Source organism: Microtus ochrogaster, chromosome 5, assembly GCF_000317375.1.
Source record: "Microtus ochrogaster isolate Prairie Vole_2 chromosome 5, MicOch1.0, whole genome shotgun sequence".
Taxonomy (NCBI): Eukaryota; Metazoa; Chordata; class Mammalia; order Rodentia; family Cricetidae; genus Microtus; species Microtus ochrogaster.
Window position 1 is genome coordinate 28347400 of NC_022012.1, and position 6074 is coordinate 28353473.

Consider the following 6074-nt stretch of genomic DNA (forward strand, 5'->3'; position numbering starts at 1 on the left):
TTCACTTCCTGCTCGGCTGGCGACTAGACTCCCTTCCTGGTTGTACAGAGGGCTGACGGTGATCTGTAAGTTTTTTCCCCTTTAAATAAATAATACCCTATTAATCATAATTCCAAACTGCTGTGGCATTGTTTGTGACTTACGCCTACAGTCTGAGTTAAGGTAATAAGGCAAGTGAAAGAGACAAGGGGGATACGAATAGGAAAGGAAGAAGTCAAAGTACTCGTGTTTGTTGATTCCATACAAGACTCTAATGGAAATCCCTTAGAGCTGATATAAAACATCTATCTAAGTAGCAGGATATAAATTTTACACACACACACACACAAACACACAGAAAGAGAGAGAGAAAAAGAGAGTCAGTATAGTCTTCCTATATACTAATTACAAGCAAATGCTGAGAAAGAAATCAAGGAAACAAATTCATACTATAAAAAAATCACTAGAATTAATCTAGCCAGGGAAGTTAAAGATTTGTATGATGAAAACATTAAGGCATTAAAAAAAGAAACTGAGGAAGGTAACAGAAGATGGAAAGATCTCTCACAGTCATGGATTTGCAAGATTGGTGTTGTGGAAATGGCCATCCTATAAGAAACAATTTGCAGATTCAATCGAATTCACAACAAAATTACAATACAATTCTTTATAGACATTGCAAGAGTAACCTTCAGTTTCATATGGAAACACAAAAGATCCAAGAGAGCCAAAACAACCCTAAACAATGAAAGAAGAACTCGAAGTACCACATCCTATATTTCAAGTTATACTACAAAGTCGTGGTAATAATAGCATATGATTGCAAAAAGCACAGGCAAGTTGAACAATGGAATAGAATTGAGGATCCACATATAAGTCCACACTCTTACAGCCACTTCATATATGACAAAGAGGCCAACAAAACAATGACAACAATCGCAAAGAGGCGGCCACAGCATTTTCAATCAATGGTGCTGCTCAGACTGGATAGCTATATGTAGAAGAATGAAAATAGACTCCTTTCTCACCCCACACAAAGCTCAAGTGCAAATGGATCAGAAATGAACTTAAGTCTTGATACCGTGAATCTGGTAGGGAATACGTTTGAACTCAATGGCACAGGAAAGGAGAGCACTCCCATTATACAAGAGTAAAATCAGCAATCAGACTGTGGACATGCTAGAAAATGTGAACATAACTTTGAAGGTGTACACAGCTATTGTTAAAAGCCCCAAAAGAAACCATCAATGAGACTTCAATGACATCAATGCAAGAACTCATTCTCCTTGCAAACAAGAAAAGGCTCCAGGTTGATAGATGGCAAAGAAACAGAAAGAAACTGGCTACTACTGTATGAGCAATCTGTACTCGAGTTCAAACCATAAACAAGAGTGTTATATTGGGCTTCAGTTATAAGATGAGGTCTGTGTCTGCCCACTTCCTCTCTAGCATTATTCTGCAGAAGAATGGGTCTCTGGTTGAAATACAAGATATCTTGGGTGAAAAATAAATCACAGGGTTCAGATGAGGACATGTGTTGCTTTCTCTGTTTCTTAAGCTCAGAAGGATGAGTTAATCCTTGAAGGACATGATATTGAACTTGTTTCAAATTCAGCAGCTTTGATTCAGCAAGGCACAACAGTTAGAAACAAGGATATCGGGAAGTTTTTGGATGGCATATATGTGTCTGAAAAAGAAACAGTATAGCATGCTGATGAGTAAGACCTAAGTTACCCAGCTCCAGAATCAAAATCCTGGAGTCTAAGTACAATTTGGAATGTCTCTGGGGACAAGAAAGATTTCTATTTAAAAATAAAAATAAAATCCACAGGTAAATAGATGAAATTAGAAAGAAGCTTTCTGAGTGAAGCAGCCCAGACCCAGAATAGCAAATATCCTGTTTTCTCTCATTTATGAGTGTTAGCTGTGAATCTTCAGATATTTGTATTCTGTTTGGAATACCCATTGAGGTCAGAAAATCAGTAAGGGGCTATGGGGCAAGTTTCAAGGGAGGGAAGATAGATCAGAGTGGTATAAACAGTTTAAGGGAAATAATGGTACAGTAAGGGTTAAATGGTGAAGATGAGTGGGACAGGAGGGTGGGGAAGAGGCATAAATACAATGAGGGCTAACTAACAGTACAGATGTTTTCATATGGAAAAATACTACTATAGAAGCCACTTAAAATATGTACATTTGATGGAGGAAGGTCATTGGTTAATTAATAAAGAAACTGCTTGGCCTGATAGGTTAGAACATAGGTGGGTGGAGTAAACAGAACAGAATGCTGGGAGGAAGAGGAAGTGAGGTCAGACGCGACGCCCCTCTTCTCCAGGGCAGATGCGATGAAGCTCCAACCAAGAATAGACATAGGCTAGAATCTTCCCGGTAAGCACACCTCGGGGTGCTACACACATTAATAAAAATGGGCCAAGCAGTGTTTATATGAATACAGTTTATATGTTGTTATTTTGGGTAAAGCTAGCCGGTGGCTGGGAGCCGGGAGGCAGGAACGCAGCCCGCAGCTCATTCAACATACATTCACATATATAATGACAGATTAAATGAATGTATCCTGTAATGAGGCAACAATGATCCTAAGAGCTACAACACTCTAACAAATACAAAACTTAGTACCAGGAATGGGTTACATATTTTGGAGTTGTGGGATCAGAGATCCACAAACTCTACAAGCTACTGTCAATACTCTGATTCCCTTCAGAACTTGAGGGACACACACCAGTCAGAGAGCAAGGAGACACCAAGCTGATACTCACCTGGAAGCCTCATTACTACTGACTAACTTTCGTGGTGCTGGAAGGTGCTATGCATGCTGCTGGAGTAGAAAAAGAATCACCAAGTTTACCTAGCTGTGAATCATTCAAGCTACAAAAATGATTGCCTAGGCAATAAATGACCACAAGGGCAGTAGTGGCACAAATGTTATAGGAGGAACTAACTACTTTCTGATTGAATTTTAGGCTCTCTGCACAAATTGCAACCCCTAACTACCACCATTATTGGGGCCTAGAACCTGTGACTCTAAGAAGTCATAGGCCCTGTGGAAGAATTTACTACTGGCATTCTGTTGAATGGACATAGATTAAACCAACTTCTAATTACTCATTGTTATACCCATCGATTAGTGTATCTCTCAACCGCCTTCAGAGAAGTGCTGTTTACAGTAGATGGCAAGAAAGACAGAAACCCACAACTGTTCAAGGTTGAGAGAGTAAAAGACCAGAATGCTCAGCCCAAAATGAGAGGCCCATATTACATTCCCTTCTCCCAGTACTTGGGGATTGTTGTGAAAGAGGGTACAGGAAGATCCTAAGAGTCAAAGACAGTGATGACCACAAGGAAACAGTATTTTCTGGATACAGCAGGGAAGCCACACATATGAATTCATAGCTGTTGAGACAGCATGGACAAGACTTATGTAAATTAATTCCATGAGGAAGAGAGGACTTGGCCATGAAATCTCACCCCAGCTTAGAAGGCATTGATAGCTGTTTTAGGTAAATGGAGGTTGCTTTCTTTAAGGATTCTGCTCTTAATGGGTCCACCACCCTTTAGTGAAGACCACATATACAAGAGTCTATGGGCAGCACAACTGGATTTGAATCTGTCTCGAAAAAACAAGAAAAAAAGAAAAAGAAAAAAGAAAAAAAAATAAATAAATAGAGGCCACAACATAGTTGGGTGGACTTGGAAGGGGGATGGATCTAGTTTGAGTTGGGTGAATATGATCAAACCATATTGTATGAATTTCTCAAAAAATTAATTTAAAAAAAAAAACACGAGGGAATGAAGAGAAAATTTGACATTTAAAAACCAGTGTCAATACTAAAAGAGTTCGGGGATCACTTTTACAGTCAGAGCCGAAGTAATCAACCAGCCTACTGACCTGGGAGGAGGGATCCCAGAGCAACCTTAAAGCATCTGCGGTTGCAGGGTGACCTTGAGAAAGACTCTCCAACTCCTGAAGATGAAGCTATTCGCGTCTCTCTGCCAGCCTAATCCACCACACAGCCCTGGCACGGGATGCAAGAAGAGCTTATCTTTCCTCCTTCCCATCTGGGGGGCCCTGCGGGAAGGGGAGGATAAGAGCAACTGCCAGCTGAGGGGCAACAGAAAGATGAGCAGAAAAGGGCAGTGTACCACCCAGGCAGACACAAACCCTTCTCCTCTGTTCCTCTCAGATCCCTTTCCATCAACCCCAAATGACAAGGCACCAGCGAAAAGTGAGTCTGTGGGATCATGGGGCCAGGAAAACACAGCGGTGCCGAGCAAGGTGACTAACCTCATCAAGCCATCACAAATTAAATACTGCCTGTGCGGGAGAGTTCATCCCAGCTTGCTCTGGGAACGGGAAGCCCGAATTTTTCATGTTCCAGCCAGATAAGAGGCTGAAAGCCAGCCAGCCTATGCAGGTGAGAAAGGGATGCATGAACCACAGGCTCAGCGGGCTTTGTGTTAGGTTGGCGACTAATTGCCAGCAGTACACACTGGTCACTCAGGCAGGTCACTGCCCGCCATTTCGGTGATACAAACATGGAACCTGGTAAATTGATTGAAGGCTCCTCTCTTCCCCACGGAGCCGCAAGTGCATTATAACCAGTCACTGATGAACCAGCGAGCCCCACTGGGCCTTTGTCTCAGTACCGGAAGGGCCCTGTTAATCGGTGCTTCATGCCGGAGAGAGCTGGGAGCAGGAGGCTTCATTAAGTGTGGTCTGTGAAGTGCTCTGAGGTCAGGCCACGAAAGCTGAGTGCCGAGTACTAACTATTATCATTGATTAATGATTGTCAACAGAATTATTTACTCTGTGTTTTCAGGTCCATGAGGCCTTGCTTATTGGGGGGGGGGGGAGCCCCCTGCCCTGTATTCAGTCCTGCTCTTGCAGCGTTAGCTGTGGCCTATAAACAGGCTCATTCTTTCGCATCTTTTTTGTTGGTTTGTTTGTTCGTAACCCCTGTTCACCTTCCTTGGGTCTCCAACCCGAGAGCGAAGTGTTTAGTCCCAGCTTTCACTGTAGACACAAACAGCCTCCCATACAGAGAAGCTCTTCTTAATGTAAATGTAAGCAATGAAGTGAGAGAAGGAACTCAAACAAAATACCTGCTGCCTTGGCCTGGAATAGGAAACAAGAAGTCCCTTGGGGAGGAAAGATGCAATTAATCCTAAGCAGAACAGAAAGCCGAAATACAGAAGTATTTCTGCTCAGCCGGTTTCTCCAGCTACGCCATCATGACCTCTGAAAAGCAATGATGGGCACCATCAGAAAGAGCATGGGGAATTCTCAGAGCCACTTAGCCTATTGACAGGACAGGAGTCCTCTTTCGGTGCCACCTCCACCCCACACAAAGAAGAGGCCAGTTCCACTTTGATTTCCCCCTTCAATTAGTTAGAATAACATTTGTATAGAATCCCAGCATAGAGTGTGCCTCTGAGATTAAGGAGTAGCAGCTCAGGCATTAGGGAACAAAGCAACCCCATGGAACAATGTGTACCTTCCCATCTTGGCTGCCACCTGGCGCTCAGCACACTGGCATCTGAATCAAGGGCATTGTGGATGCAAGACAAGAGAATCCCCAGCGAACTGTAGCTTTTATGAATAAATTGTACTTGCCAAAATTGGCCTGTTGTTTGTGGACATTGATTTATTTTCTCTGATTCTTTCTGATTGTTAGATTTTGGCTGGTGCTTACTGATGTGAAAAAGCCATCTCGTACTGCTGATAAATCTAAAGATAACGGCAGAGGTCAAAATAAAATGGGAAGGAAAGGAAAAGAGGCGCGCTAGCTGTACAATGGTAAAAAAAAATTTAAATGTAAACAACAAACCTCTGTGCCCACTTCAATGGCACTTCACCCCACTCTGTAATTGGGAAATTAGCTGGGCCATTTGTTGGTGTGTATTTTTCTTCTAGAGTGAAGGAGAGAAAGTGGGGCAGGAAGGAAGGATTTTTGTCTGTTTTGTCTGAGCATGGGCTCAAGCATTCTTGCAAGATTCCTCTGTCAGTCCTTTCCATGCTGCCTTGAACTCTCTCTCTCTCTCTCTCTCTCTCTCTCTCTCTCTCTCTCTCTCTCTCT

General features: G+C 42.6%; 1 pseudogene; it reads left to right on the forward strand.

The window, feature by feature from the left end:
- Positions 1-1092: 1092 nt before the first annotated feature.
- On the forward strand, positions 1093-1686 carry LOC101990771 (annotated as a pseudogene).
- Positions 1687-6074: the final 4388 nt, after the last annotated feature.